The sequence below is a fragment of the Triticum urartu genome, chromosome 5, assembly GCF_003073215.2.
Source record: "Triticum urartu cultivar G1812 chromosome 5, Tu2.1, whole genome shotgun sequence".
NCBI lineage: Eukaryota > Viridiplantae > Streptophyta > Magnoliopsida > Poales > Poaceae > Triticum > Triticum urartu.
The window spans coordinates 488,590,623-488,607,068 of record NC_053026.1 but is presented as its reverse complement, the minus strand read 5'-3'; positions in this window follow the sequence as shown (position 1 = coordinate 488,607,068).

The window sequence follows — 16,446 nt, the reverse complement described above, 5'->3', positions numbered from 1 at the left end:
TCCTTCTATGTAATCGACTCCGTGAGGTATATATAATAAAGATTAGTGTTGAGTCAAGGGCTTGATTATTTTGCCATAATCTTGAGTGAATAAAAGAAAAGAGAAAAGAATAAAGAGAAATAAAAGAGATCATATGGATCTTATGGAGAGTAATGATCTCACATAGAAAGAGTATGATGAATAAAAATTGTTGAGAGTTGACAAACATAGTTTTGGTCATCGTTGCAATTAATAGGAAGTAATAAAGAAAGAGAGGTCTACACATATAAATACACTATCTTGGACATCTTTTATGCTTGTGAGCACTCATTAAAATATGACATGCTAAAGAGTTGACGTTGGACAAGGAACACAACGTAATGGGTTATGTTTTCTTACATCTAAGATAAATTATATTGTCATGGATCATCCAACATGTTGATCTTGTCTTTCCCCCTCATGCTAGCCAAACTCCTTGCACCAAGTAGAGATACTACTTGTGCTTCCAATTATCCCTAAACCCAGTTTTTCCACGAGATTCCACATATCTACCTATGGATTGAGTAAGATCCTTCAAGTAAGTTGTCATTGGTGCAAGCAATAAAAAATTGCTCTCTAAATATGTATGACTTATTGGTGTGGGAGAAAATAAGCTTGATACGATCGTGTGATATGGAAGAAATAAAAGCGACAGACTGCATAATAAAGGTCCATATCACAAGTGGCAATATAAAGTGATGTTCTTTCGCATTAAGATTTTGTGCGTCCAACCATAAAAGCGCATGACAACCTCTGGTTCCCTCTGCGAAGGGCCTATCTTTTACTTTTATCTCCTACCTTGCATAAGAGTCATGGTGATCTTCACCCTTCCTTTCTAAATTTTATCTTTTGGCAAGCACAACATGTTGGAAAGATCCTGGTATATATGGCTAATTGGATGTGAGTTTTCATGAACTATTATTGTTGGCATTACTCTTGAGGTAAAACATTGGGAGGCAAAACTATAAGCCCCTATCTTTCTCTCTGTCCGATAAAAACTCCATACCCGTAAGTATTGCGTGAGTGTTAGCAATTGTGAAAGACTATATGATAGTTGAGTATGTGGACTTGCTGAAAAGCTCTTATATATTGACTCTTTCCTATGTTATGATAAATTGCAATTGCTCCAACGACTGAGATTATAGTTTGTTAGTTTTCAATGATTTTTATGATTCATACTTGAAATTGTGATTGAATTGTTACTTTAGCATAAGAGATCATATGACAATAATTATATAAGTTGTTGTTCTAAGAATGATCATGATTCCCTCATGCACTACAAAAATATACACTTCCGTGATGATACGCATTTGTCACAGTAGGTCGCTTTTTTTGTCATGCATGTACACCCATGAAAAATTTATGACAGAATCAAGATAGTCATACCTGTGCTATGGTAGAAGTGTTCCATGACATTACCAAAATTATCATCACGGAAGTGTCCACTTCCATGACGATAAATCACGCGTCACAGAAGTGCTTTCGTCAAGGGTGACCGACACGTGGCATCCACCGTAACGGAACGCCGTTAAGCTATCGGGTCGGGTTTTGGATCCGACAACCCGTTAACAGCCCCAACCAATGGGAAATTTCCACGTGTAAAATTCTTATTGGCCGGACGAAACACGTGTCAGCTCGTCAGTGGGTCAGATAGGCGCCTATGATTCGTCAGCATGTGGCACGGCCCAACAGAGGCCCGTTCCTGTGAAAAGGCCGGCCCGTTTGACTTGGTCAAAAGGTGGCGGGCTGGCCCATGTAAAGCCTGTTAATGACCTGTTCGCATATAGCCCATTTACAGCCCGCTAACCCAAGGCCCGTTACGCCCTATCTGAATTATGCCCAGTAGCGTCATCCGGGCCATCCAATATGATTCTAGCCCGTTTTCACTTCTGGCCCATGTATGGCCCATGACGTCTTTCCGCCCATATGAGGCCCTATGTAACTCTTGGCCTATTAACGGCCCATTGTGAAACTGGCCCGTAATGAACAGTGTATCACTTTACACCCATTAAAGGCCCTGTGGTGAAACTGGCCCGTAATGAATAGTGTATCACTTTATACCCATTAACAGCCCGTTATTCCGTTGGGCCGTTTCCAGCCCATGTTATCTTTCGGCCTTCTCAGAGCCCATTTATTCTTGGGCTCATTTCCAGCATTCGTTTACTTACGACCCGTTACAGTCATTTTCTACTTGTGGGCCAAATTTAGCCCGTGGTTACAGTCGGCCTGTTTGTGGTCCGTTAATACGTTGGACCATTTTCATAGTGTCATCAAATACGGCCTATTAACGATGGCCCGTTACGGTCGGCCCATGAACGGACGATTCCAACTCTAGCCCGTTTACGGCCATAATGCGGCCTGTTATTGGCCCATGTTTGGCCAATCGATCATACGGCCCATATAAGGCCCATTGATGATACGACCCGTAGAAGGCCCATTGTTTCTACGGCCCGTAGAAGGCCTACTGTGTCTACGGCCCGTAGAAGGCCCACTGTTTCTACGACCCGTAGGAGGCCCAGTGTCACTACAGTAAATATTAGCCTATGGTTATTGTGGCTTAGTTTTAAAAAATAGGTTATTGTAGCCACTAGTTAACCGCGGAAAAAGAACTGCAATGACTACAAGCAAACAAATAAACAAGACAACAAGGAAATAAATAAACAAGCAACTAACGCTAGGCTATCACGGCTATTACACATATTACATCCATTGGGCATCAAATTTCGCCACCAGTGCAAATATAGGGAACAAAGTAGCATATCATATACACTGGCCGTGAAAATTGGCCACCAGTGCAAATAAATGCGGCAGCAAAACAAGAGCATAACTGAAACAACTTCAGAAGAGCTCAAGAAATGTTATCCTGGGTATCCACCATGCTGGTAATAAGCTTAGCAAGCTGATTAGCTTTGTCCTATTTGGCGGTAAAATCCTCCAACACTTGCTGTTGCACCAGAAATATGCATCTGAATGCTCCAGGGACTTCCGCAGTCCTTCCGCTTCTTGTCGCAGCATAGCTGATCGATGTCTTTCAGCTTGTAGTTGAGACTCAAGAAACCGAACTAATTCAGACAGTGAGTTTGAATAGCTTGTGCAAGCGGTAGTGGCCAGTAACTCCAACACTAAACCAAGACACGATGTGTCACTATCTTGAACCTTATCTGCATTACTTCCTTTACCGTTGCTTAATAAGGCACTCTTCCCCAATATTCTGTCAGCATTCTAAAAGAAGAAACAAGCAGACTCATAACAAGTTTAGCATGTACTAGTATATGAAACTCATTTCGGTGAACCAGTTCATTAGTAAGGTGGACAGGATTAAACTACCAAGTCTGCTATTGCCAAGTACTAGTACATAATAAAAGCATCAAACAAACATATATCTATGTCCTATGGTAGCAATGGAATCTTAAATTAGAACAGTTTTTCTTCAGGTTTAGGCACTTGTTCTACATGAATAGAGTACAGTAAGACGCAAGAATATAATACTTAAAAATAGAAAATGAGCTCATAGATCTTACCACATTCTTGGTTTGGGACCAGTACAGAACAAGGCGTTCCCAGTCATCGTCCAGTAAATGTGGCTCAGGAGAACGTAAGGGAATTTGATGAGTTTCTTTGCCGGTGAAGTACGTTTTCTTCAGGTAATTCCGATACTGACACCAAGCATTCTTGAAGATAGAAGAGGTATTAGCATAGGTTACCTCATCCTCAGTTTCCAAACCGGTCCTTCTCTATAGAGAAAAATGGGAAAATTTGATGTATTATAACCATCATGGAGGTAGGATGTATGGGACGAACCAAAGTAATTGCCATGAATAACATTACTTACACATAACTCTTGGACAAACACCTGCAACTGGCATTTTGCTTCATCTTCAGTATAATATTTCCAAGATGGGAAGATACGCACATACGATTTAACAACATCAAATGCGATAGATGCTAAACTACGACTAGCTGGTTGTGCTTCCTCCATAGGAATAGGCGTACTAACTGGTGGAGTTGGGGTTCGACGTGATAGTACTGGCCCTTTGGGCACTAGAGCTGCCTTACTAACTGCTCTTGTTTGGGATCTCTGTGGTGGAGATGGTGCTGTATCAACAGGAACTGGGTTACTATCGGCTGGGGTTGGGGTTAGATTGGGTGAAGCTGGTTCTCTGGCCATCGTAGTAGGGGTACAATCTGCGAGAATTTGGGTTATGTGTGGTAGGGCTGGTTCTTGTGCATGTACAACCGGGGTGCTATCTCCACCAAGAGGTAGCCTGTTTTATTTGAAGACCGTGTTTTTAGTCCGCTAGATACTGGCATCACCCGCTCCAATTCAAATGGCTGATAAACAGGAAACATAGTTGAATGTACAGACATTGTATGAGAGAGAGATGCAATAGATAGTGTGGAAAAAAGAGGGCATGAAATAGTTGATATGTATATTGTTTTATTAAAATGGATAGCATGACATATTTTCACATATATGATGTCTATCTAAACTGGATAGCATAGAATAACATAATTCAAAGATATGATGAATAACTAAACAGGATCACATGACATAATTCACCTACATGTTATCTAACTAATGAGGATCGCATCATTTCATTCACATATGTGATTTATATGCTAAACAAAGGGCATTCGATATGATGTCTGAACTAAGAACATGGTGTTGAATATTGTGTATATGATGTCTAAACTATGCAATGCAAGACACCGTATGCATGATATGAGAAGTATAATCGTGCCAAGTTAGACCATACACCTTAGTGGGGGAATAGGACTGGTCATCTGTCTCTGAATCCATCTCTGAGGAGCTATCTGGACCCAACAAGAGATCTGCTTCGACAGTTAGCACTATCTGCTCTGAAGGCCTTGTTTTCACTCCAGATTTTTCCATCTCCCACCCAAATGGCTGATTCACAGGAAGAGTAGTTTAATGTACAAACATTATCGACAAATGGAAATGTAATGAAGAAAAGGATGGGCAAGATATCATTCAAATATGTGATGCCTGGTTAAACAGGATGGCATTGCACATTTCACATATATAATGGCTGGCTAAAAGACATGAGACTGCATAATTCCCATATATGATATAGAAACTAAACAGGTGGCATTACAGAACATGTCTAAACTAAGCAGATGACATATATGATGTCAAAAGTAGGCACTGCAAGCCAACATATGCATGATATGACTGACATCATCATGCCAAGGTAGAGCAAACACCTTGGGGGGTAAATAGGAGTGGTCAGCGGCTTCCAAAATCGCCTCAGAACAGATATCTTCCTCTGGATTACAATCTGGAGAGGGGTGGGGAGGGTTTGCCATTGAACCCACCATGGAGCGATGTCTGCATGACATTGTATTGCTGCGCAAAACTCTTCTCTTTTTCTCTACATGTTCAGCATGACTGTGTACAATATCTGACATGCATACGAAAAAAATATGGTGAGATTATGTAAGGAGAGCATGCAGAAATTTAGAGTGATGGTAACAACTAGTGGATCGATGTTTTTCCGTTGAACCAAAATAGCCCTAATGGATCGACGCGAATGTATAGTAATAAGTGATGCAACAAGTGTACAACCTCTTTGCCGTAGCCGTGTCGACCTCAGCATCATTGGTTTGGTTGCTGAAGTAGTTGAGGAAGAGGTGGTTGTCGGAGGTGTGGAGGAAGATCTTTGGAATCTGTAGACGGCGTCCAGGGCACTGCTCTCTGTTGTGATGGATCGTTTTGTCGTTGGAGCAGCTCCGGTGAGACGTAAGACTTCAAGGCTGAAGCAGCACAAGACAAAAATCGTCAATCTCAAGTGGGATTCTAATAGCATCTCCAATAGATGATGTAAAATGGATGTAAAATTAACATCACCAAAAACCACCTGACTACAACAGATGAGGTAAAAACTGTTGACTCTGAACTTAACTGTCGAAACTGAATTTTAGTGTGGAATCTGAATGCTACTGTCGAAACTGAACGCAATGGTAGTAGAGAGGCAGTTGACATGTAGTTTAGGGAGGGCCTGCAGTTCATCTTCAACCTGCACCCCCCTGAGCCGCCAGCCACCACCGGCCGAACTGCCGGCCCCAGCGCCGCCTCGCCGCCCCGGCCAGCCCTCTAGGCCACCAGCCCCCCCCACCCTGAACCCTAAGATAGATTGTGGGGTACCTCTCCGGCGAGCCCCTGTCCCCGCTGCGAGTGGTTCTTCCTTAACTCCGGCGAGCCCCCCCAACCGTTGAAAATCGACTGACCCAAAAGTCGATTGAGTCGACTAAAGTGTGGCTTAATCGAAGCAGAGCAGCAGCACAAGCGAGGGGGAGAGCAGTAGCAGGAGCTGGGCGAGCGAGCGATCGAGCGAGAGCCGGAGAAGCAGAAGCAGATCCGGCTGGTATGGACGCCGCCGCCGAAGGGGCCTCGCACTGGGGAGAGCCGCCGTGGAGATGTCGCCCGCAGCGCCGGCTTCAAGGTAGCGGCTCCATGGGGGTGCAGGATGGAGCACCGTCGGCGCCGGGAGGTCGAGTTAAGGAGAAGGTGCGATGCGATGAGTGTACAACCACTTTGGTGGCGCCGAGTAGGCCTTGGCTTCGTCCGAGGAGTCGGTGAGGATGTTGCAGTTCCGGTGGAGTAGGTTAAGGCGGCGCTGTCGGGATGGAGCAGCCGCGATGGACGAGGCGATCGTCGGAGCAGCTCCTTGGAGGTGGAGGATAGAGCGGCTGAACTGGCGGGACAGCGAGATGGACGACGGATCCTCATCCGGGGAGGTGGACGAGGGACGTCGAGCTATTGCGGTGGACGATGTCGTCGGGGAAGAGGCTCCGGCTGGGCAGCGGTGATGTGGCGGACGGAGGAGGGTGGGGTTTCGCGGCTGGAGCGGAGAGGTTATGGCGGCCTGGGATTTCGAATGGTGAAAAGGGGGCGATGGGAGGGGGTGAAGCATGACTTAGAAACGTGCTTGTCCAAAATGTAGGGTGTGTTACAAAAGTACCCCCCACCGATTTGAACTAGCGGCCCTTTCGGCTCAGGGTTAGAAGGGGGATTTCGCGTGTCGGGATTTGGCAGCTGGATGGAGTTTTCGCGCGCATTGTAATTTCGGGATAGCAAGGCGCGGGTTGTGAATTCAAAGCTAGTATGGTCGAAAGCGCCAGTTTTGGGAGCACGATATCTGAATTTTCGGGATATAACAAGACGTGGGTTGAATTTTAGGGACAAGCCTAACGTGTAGTAATATTGTACTTGTACGTACCAAATCAATTCGCACTTCCCTCAACCAAAAAGAAAACGAAAAAATTAAAACTATTCATAGCACAGAAAGAGAGAGTCTTGCCCCGTTTTACTATACAAATGCTATTCAAAGCTACTCCCTCCTTCCATCTATATAGGGCCTAATGCGTTTCTCGATGCTAACTTTGACCAAATATTAGAGCAATGATATATGACATGCAACTTACACAAAGCACATAGTTAAATTCATATGTGAAAGGTTCTTTCAATGATATAATTTTCACATTGTGCATGTCATGTACTATTAATCTTGTCAATAGTCAAAGGCGGACTTAAAAATCTCATTACGCCCTATATAGATGGAAGGAGGGAGTATGAATCCATGTTATGTCTGATTAAATTTTTTCGCTTGCTGTATAATGCATGTAACCTACTCATACCAACATTTTAGTGCATTCCAAATGTATATACTACCGCTGCAATCCGAACTAAATTTGAATTCTTTTCTCTATTTCAATAAGAATCTAAAATCATGATTGTTGCCAACTTCAACCATCATAGTTTCCTTGCTATCCGCCAGATATAAATCAGACGGCCTATAATGCAGGATGGCAGGCACAGCATCATCAACAACTCCGTTTTTTATAAGAGTGGAGATAAAATATATTAAATGTAGTATACCATGTTCATAACCACACCATGTGTATCACCGTTATATATATTCACACATCCGTCGGTTTGAAACACTATAATAAATTCTTCAAATATCCGAATTCGCTTTTTATAATGAAGTATATATGATCTCTATTCGTCTTTTACACCCACACAACCCTCTTATCTTTGTAGCTAGCTCTAACTTTCTCTTGTGCATGCACACGCCCGCATCCCTCGCGCAAATTCGTCTTTTCACTTTAGGTCGTTCACCCACGGTGTGTGTAGGCCCCCCAGCTCCTTCTTTACGGCACACATCAATCGATATGCCTCTCTAGCCAGGTGTGCCTAGCACAAACACAAGCTTCCCCTCTTCCCTTGTCACCGTCCATACCTCACTCCCACCACTCTTTTCATCGTTCTCGTACTCGTACACTCCTCCCCCTCGATATAGTATGCCTCTCGTACCACCTCCTACATGCATCCCTCTCTCTCTATCCTTCTCCTCATGCCTCATTTGTTCTAACACACACATGCATGTATACCGATCGATCTCCCAACATATACCAAGATCGACTTTAACTACCCCCCCATCGATCGACGTACCTCACAAGTTATGTCTCTCCTTTCTCTTACAAAGGGCGATTGATCTTCCTATGTAGTTACGTCTGCTTACCACAACCACATCATCCCCCCTATCATTCCTGCATGCCTCTTGACCCGTCTCTCACACGCACGTGCACAGACAACAAGCACCCATCTCCTCTCTTATTGATATTGCGGGCGTGCCCTCCATTTGTCTAGCAAGCCTATCCCACCATTTGTTAGAAGCAACTCCACTACCACACCCTCCAACACTCTAGCTCTGTCTCTCTCCCAACCCTATTCATCTCCTGCACATATGCATGGATGCCGATCGATCTCCCTTAATACATGAGGCAGATCGATCTCCTTAATACACGAGGTAGGCCTCTCTCCTCCTCCACACATATACCAGCCATTGTACCTCTATAGCAAATTGGGGGGCCGTTGCTGCCAATAAAAGCATGTATCAATTTTAATTTAACAACTTCTCACAACTTTGTCTTCAGTTGTGATGTAATTATTAGCTCTAATCTGCTAATAATTGACATGCATTAGCAAGGAAGTTAGTTTTTTATTGTTTCCGAAAGAGCATCGATGGCAAGACCCGCGAAACAAAAGCTGAAAGCTCACACCATTGTACAATTTCATGTCGCTGGAAAATTATTTGTATAGTATGTCAATTATGTAAAGAAATGATGGAAGCTTGATAGCATTTCCAAAAGCTTCTTCATCATCCGGGTCCATGTGCCATGCACAAAATTATACTCCTTCGTTCCTATATATTTGTCTTTTTACAAATTTCAAACGGGCATATTTTAGAGTGTAGATTCACTTAGTTTGCTTCATATCTGTACTCCCTCCGTTCCTAAATATTCTATTCGTCTTAACAGAGATTTCAACAAGTGACTACATACGGAGCAAAATAAGTGAATCTACGCTCTAAAATATTTCTATATACATCCGTATGTGCCAGTCCATTTGAAATCTGAATAATACAAATATTTGAGTAGCCACTCGTTGAAATCTCTAGAAAGACAAATACTCCAGAGTATAGTTAAGAATCGAGGGGGTAGTGCACAACCGCATGGGAGACTCAGCCCGGTCGTTGCGCCGCATTAATAGTGAGTAATGAGCAGTCAAATCATAAGCCCCACCTTTCCCACTATAAGTTGCTCTGAAGAAGCAACCATCAATATGCTCTTCTTTGAATCCGCTCATACTACTCCATCCGTTACTGTTTATACAGCGTGGTTCAGAAAAAAGAAAAAAAATCTGTGGGACCAAGGCGACTAGCGATCGGCCTGAAAAATAGCATTGGTAGTTATAGCAGGGCGTCTATTAATAGAGGGAATAATGCGTACACACATGTATGCAGTGCTTCCACCCCGGGTACTCACATGCATGACCTCCGTAGTAGTACAGTACATGTAGGAAAGCAAGACACCATCGACATAATCACCCACGTCTACGTGCAAATCGTCCACAAGGACTACTACATGCAAGAGGAGGACGATAGGACGCTGGCCTTCTTGGAGCGCAGGGCAACCTTGGACAACACTGTTCAGAAGCACGTTGAGCTCGCCGCCAACGCCGCTGCTCCTCACACATCGATTGGTGACCCGGCGCACTAGGGCATGAGGATGTCGTTGAATGTTGATGGATCCGTATGTATTTTTATCTTTCCGTCAAATCCATGTAGTAGTATATGATACTACAGTAATTATCTTACCTTTCGCATCAACTTAATAATTTTCATACATACTCCATGAATGAACGGCGCCAGAACCAAACTTCTCATTACTCTAGGCAAAATCGCTATTTTCTATCTATCGGTCGCACCATGAAGCAGAACCAAATTTCACTAGTTACGAGTTCAAAAGCAAAAGCCTGTCGTGTTCACGTCGCATCCCCACACGGTTGGTCCAGCACGCCGCTCAAGCGGGAATGCGTGCAGTGTTGCATTTTCACTTACAAGTGGGACCACAGTTGAGCAAACCGACTATCGGCAAACCCCCACCCCGCCCACCGCGCGATGGCTGAGAAAACAGGAGGGAGAGGAGATGGTTGTAGCATGGACTCCAAGAAAATTGGTGTCGGATGGGACTCGTGTGGGTGGCGTGTGCCGTACTGCTAGACGTGAATGCTACTGATTTATGGCCCATGCCACCCCACTATATCGAGCCTATTGAGGTATGTAGAACAAATTTCCTGCAGTCCGTGGTCAGCCCTCCTCTATCTCTCTTCTCAGCCAGCCAGCGGGCGCGTGAAGCCCATCGTCTGTTTGCTCACATGCGGCCCCACATGTCAGTGAAAACGCAAGAGGACCCACTCAACCTGCACATCTTTCACCTCGACGTGCTGGTGATGAAAAAAAATCCAATAAAGATCTTCGGTGGACGCTTTTGGAGTTACTCAAGAGTACTAAGATTCTATTTATAGTTTAACCCAAGATGCACATCTCGTGGCTTCAACTACCACTCTATTTTCTTTTCATGACACGACCTGGATGCTGGATGTCCCACGTGTCGGCAAAAGGAGGAAGAACCCGGCCAAATCTTCGGTTCTGCTATCGGATTAGACTAGTTGTGCTAACTTAAAAAATTTATTGTCTACTCCCTCTGTTCCAAAATACTTGACTTCCATTTTTCCAAAAATGGATGTACCTATATAATAAGACATGTCTAGATACATATATATTTTGACAAATAGAAGGCATGTATTGTGCAACGGAGGGAGTAGAATGGATGCAAGTTTTTGTATTGGGAAGAAGAGTACATCCATATATTGATAGAGCGCAATTTAGTAGATGTTCTATCACTTTTAGCTAGCGAAGACGCAAGATCGAGCCTCCGTAGATCAACAATGAATGCATCGAGAAGGCACTAATGCAACTTACAGGAGTAGTAAAATGTATTCTTGTGGTTCTTGTTTTCTTTGGTCTTGCTTTTCTAGTCAAATTTATCGTTGGAGTTCGTGCAAAACAGAGGTGCGTTTGGGGTCGTGCGTTGGAGTTGGCCTTACAAGTGGGACCGCAGTTAAGGAAACCGACTATTGGCAAACCCCCACCTCGCCCGCCGTGTGATGGCTGAAGTTAGAGAAAAGACAAGGTTGAAGAGATTGCTCTAGCACGGACTCCAAGAAATAATATGGTGTCAGATGGATGTCATGGTGGTGGCGTGTGCCGTACTCCTGGACGTGAATGCTTGTTCTGGCCCATGCCACCATACTACTCCTACTACTTACTCCTAGTACTATATGCTATACTAGTATCGAGGATTCGAGGTGCTAGTTACGTACAACGGACACATTAACATATGGCTACAGTAAAAACACCCGCCCGACGAGCGAAGCATGTGAAGCTAGTACAAATAGTGTACTACTATTGTTGATTGGCCTCATCTGATAACCTGTTGCAATGCACGTACAATTATGTATTCGGAAAATATTATTTTGCCTCGTCGCACCACTCACTCAGAGAAGCGACTCGAAAGCCATTGATAAATTTTGTAAGTTTATCACAGGCATATCATTTTATTACATACAACAGGTCATCAACCCACATCGACAACGAGGATACTTTATAAATGCTAAAGTTTTCACCACACAGCAAATAACAAGCCATGAAATGAAATTCAACTCAACCATTCCGCAGCGTTGGAAATGCTTGCTTTGAACCACAAGTGATTCTCTGGGACGGTCCATCCGTTGTCGATCTAGAGACCAACGTAGGACTGATCATCCAGGCTGAAGCGGCCTACTATATCAGTACTAGGGTAGCGAACCACCCAAATGTCCCAGGTATAGACACAGTTGCTTCTCATAAATGTGTCAACAGCAGTTTGATCACCTTTCACCATCATCGGATAGTTTTGTCCAAGGAAGAGCGAGTTTTCTCCAAGACTATCAATTATGTGCCAGGGAGAAGGAGTTGGCGCTAGCACACTAGTATCCATCCCAAATACCATGCAACGGGTGTTGGAATAGGTCCGGAGAGTGCAACCATGGGAGACACCTGCTTCCTTAGCAGTAACATCATCAGTGGGCTGTATACACACAGGAAAAGGTGATCCATCGGAATTAGTTGCCAGGCGCCACCGAGTATATGGGCACTGCTCGTGATCATCACCATCGGCATCTCCCCCTTGGTTATAATTTTTTTCAATTATAGGTGGTGGGATGTTCACAGGACCTTGGAAACACAAGAAGAAGGTTAATTAGTAAAGGGAAACTTGTTAACCCGTATGCATGTGGATATTACAATTATAATTACAGTGGAAGACAAACATACCGAAACTACTAGGATGCCATGGAAAAACAGTGCCACGAGTGGTGGAAGCAAACACAAGGCCCTCGTATTGAATTGCACCACAGTACTCATCCATGTACAGAAACTGATTTTGAGCAATATCCATCGAGTCGAATCACGAAGGACTGCAACAAGCTTAACGAAGATAGCAACAACTTGATATTTATTGTTATTCCAAGAGTGGTTGGGAACTCTACAAATTGCTATCTTCTGTAGAAGACAGTCACCATCGTGTTTGAACGTGCGTAAATTACCGGTGTGCTCAACCTCTGGGCAGTGTGCTGAGATTTTTGGAAGTGGAACCCGGTGATGAGTGTACACATTCACAAGTTCCCACTCGCAGTTGGATCCAATGTAAACAACACAATCTCCATTTGCTCCCACCCAAGCCTTGCCCTCAAGCGATGGCATCTTAACATCATACATATCATTATCAAGCGGCATCAACTTGCATAGGGCAAGGCCTTCGTCGCGCCGACGCCAGTCATCAGGGTCACGGCGAAGAAGATAGGGGAGATAAAACCGCTCCTTGACTCTTGGGTTCCTTGCAATGATGTTCTTAGTTGAGTCAAGAATGGGGTTGAACGAACCTGCCATGCTAGCCGAGGTGATGACATCGCACCGATCAATGAGTTCCTCCACCAGGTCATCTTTCAGATCGGGGCAAGAATAATAGGGTCGTTTCCGGCCTATTCCCTCCATGGAGAAGACGATCGAACAATGGCAGAAGAAAGGGTGAAGGGCTGAAGGAAAATGGAGGAGGGAGAAGAAGAGCGTGTGACAGCAGTTCCAAATCGAGAGGGAAAGGCGAAGTGTCGGTGGACAGTTGCGAGTTTGCCACGGTTCACGAAGAGGCGCCCCGGCCTACACGTTCGTTCGAAAATGCTCCTACTACTCGCCGTCGTCTCACTGAGATGTTGGAATGGGACCACATGTCAACGAAACATGGTGTGTAATTTCTCGTGCAAAATGTGATCTGGCCGCGTGTAACACCCTCGATGCGGCTATATCTCCCACGTGTCGAAGCACGACTTAGAGGCATAACCGCATTGAAAGCAATGTCGCAAATGAGGTAATCTTCGCAAACAACCCATGTAATACAATAAGGGAAAAGAAACATAGTTGGCTTACAATCGCCACTTCACACAAATACATGAATAAAAAATTACAACATCCAAATACAATCAAGGTCCGACTACGGAACCAAAATAAAAGAAGAACCCCAAAAGCGACAAGGTCCCCGATCGACCCCAACTGGGCTCCACTACTGATCAACTAGAACGAAACAACACAAAGGACAAGATCTTCATCGAGCTCCTCCTGAGCTTTGTTGCGTCATCTTCACGGACTCATCGGCACCTACAAGCTGGTTTTGAAAGTATCCGCGAGTCACGGGGACTAAGCAATCTCGCACCCTCGCGATCAAGACTATTTAAGCTTATGGGTAAGGTAAAAGGTATGAGGTGGAGCTGCAGCAAGCGACTAGCATATATGGTGGCTAACATACGCAAATGAGAGCGAGAAGAGAAGGCAAAGCACGATCGAGAAACTATGATCAAGAAGTGATCCTAGAACAACCTACGTCAAGCATAACTCCAACACCGTGTTCACTTCCTGGACTCCGCCTGAAAGAGACCATCACGGTTACACACGCGGTTGATTCATTTTAATTAAGGTCAACTTCAGGTTTTCTACAACCGGACGTTAACAAATTCCCATCTGCCCATAACCGCGGGCACGGCTTTCGAAATTTCAATCCCTGCAGAGGTGTCCCAACTTAGCCCATCACAAGCTCTCACGGTCAACGAAGGATATTCCTTCTAGCGGGAAGACCCGATCAGACTCGGAATCCCGGTTACAAGACATTTCGACAATGGTAAAACAAAACCAGCAACACCGCCCGAATGTGCCGACAAATCCCGATGAGCAGTCCGTACAACTAAAACCAGCCCTCGAGTTTCCCCGAGGTGGCGCTGCAAGGGGCTCTACTTTGGACCAACACTCAAAGGAGCACTCGCCCGGGGGGTTTAAAATAATGATGACCCTTGGGCGCGCGACCCCCAAGGGAAAAGAAAAAGGCTAGGTGGCGAATGGTAAAACCAATGTTGGGCATTGCTGGAAGAGTTTTATTCAAGGCGAACTGTCAAGGGGTTCCCATTATTACCTAACCGCGTAAGGAACGCAAAATCCGGGAACATAACACCGATATGACGGAAACTAGGGCGGCAAGAGTGGAACAAAACACCAGGCATAAGGCCGAGCGTTCCACCCTTTACCAAGTATATAGATGCATTAATTCAATAAGAAATATTTTGTTATCCCAACAAGTAAACATGTTCCAACAAGGAACAACATCTCCATGTTCCAACAAGGAACAAACTTCAATCTTCACCTGCAACTAACAGCACTATAAGAGGGGCTGAGCAAAGCGGAAACATAGCCAAACAACAGTTTTCTAGGACAAGGTGGGTTAGAGGCTTGGTTCAACAATATGGGAGGCATGATAAGCAAGTGGTAGGTATCGCAGCATAGGCATAGCAAAAGAGCGAGCATCTAGCAAGCAAAGATAGAAGTGATTTCAGGGTATGGTCATCTTGCCTGAAATCCCGCAAGGAAGAAGAACGGGTCCATAAAGAAGACAAACGGATATAGACGAACGGGTCCTCACAAACGCGACGTTACTGGAACAAACCTGAAGAAGCAAACAACGGAAAAGAAGCACACAACATAGTAAACAACCAACACATGAACATGGTATGATATGCGGGATGCGGTATGCGATGCATATGCATGATTTGACAAGGAATCATTGACCTGGCCTCAACTTGGAAATCCAAGTGTGCGACTGGAAAGGTGAGGTGATTTCGGTTGAAATCGATATGAAGAACACCGGAATTGGAGACACGGTTTGGAAATGGCAAGGAAAACAAATATGGCACCGGTCTGCGATAAACAGCAAGTAGCCATCTAGATGCATCAAGATAATTCTGCTAAAGCACTCAAACATGGCAACAAAATACATGGCAGGGATCCTCTCATAAAGCTTAACAAAAGATGAACACTGTGCTATGGCCAATTTATCCATTAACAGGTACAAACAAGCATGGCAAAAGTGCAATTGATAAACAAGTTTCAGACTTAGTGAAATTAACACAAGCCTGGAATTTTAGATCAGGTAGCACACTTTGGAGCATGAATACTAAATGCTACAGAAACTTATCATGGCAAAATAAAGCATGGCATGGAGATACTCAAAGAGCTTAACAAAAGTCCCTTAGTGACCTTGAGCCAAAAGGGATCAGAAAATACAATTGCAAGCATGTGAACATGGCAAAAACATAATCAGGTTATAGACTTGGAGAAAAACTGGAGCATGTAAATATGATAGCAAGTAGGCATGTTTACGAGCTCGATGCACTCACTACAGAGCAAGGCATGGCAAACTAAGCATACACCCATTAAGAATACACATTATACAAGCTAGACATGGCAAGAACAACAACATAGCATGCACGGATCAACAACAACATCCTCGGCAACATTGCTAACAAGTAGACAATCTGCCTAGATTCACGAAATAGCAAAATTAGAGCTCGATTGACTCAAGCTAGGGTCCTCCATAATTTCAAACAAAGACATGGATGGATAGAGCACTACATGATTAACA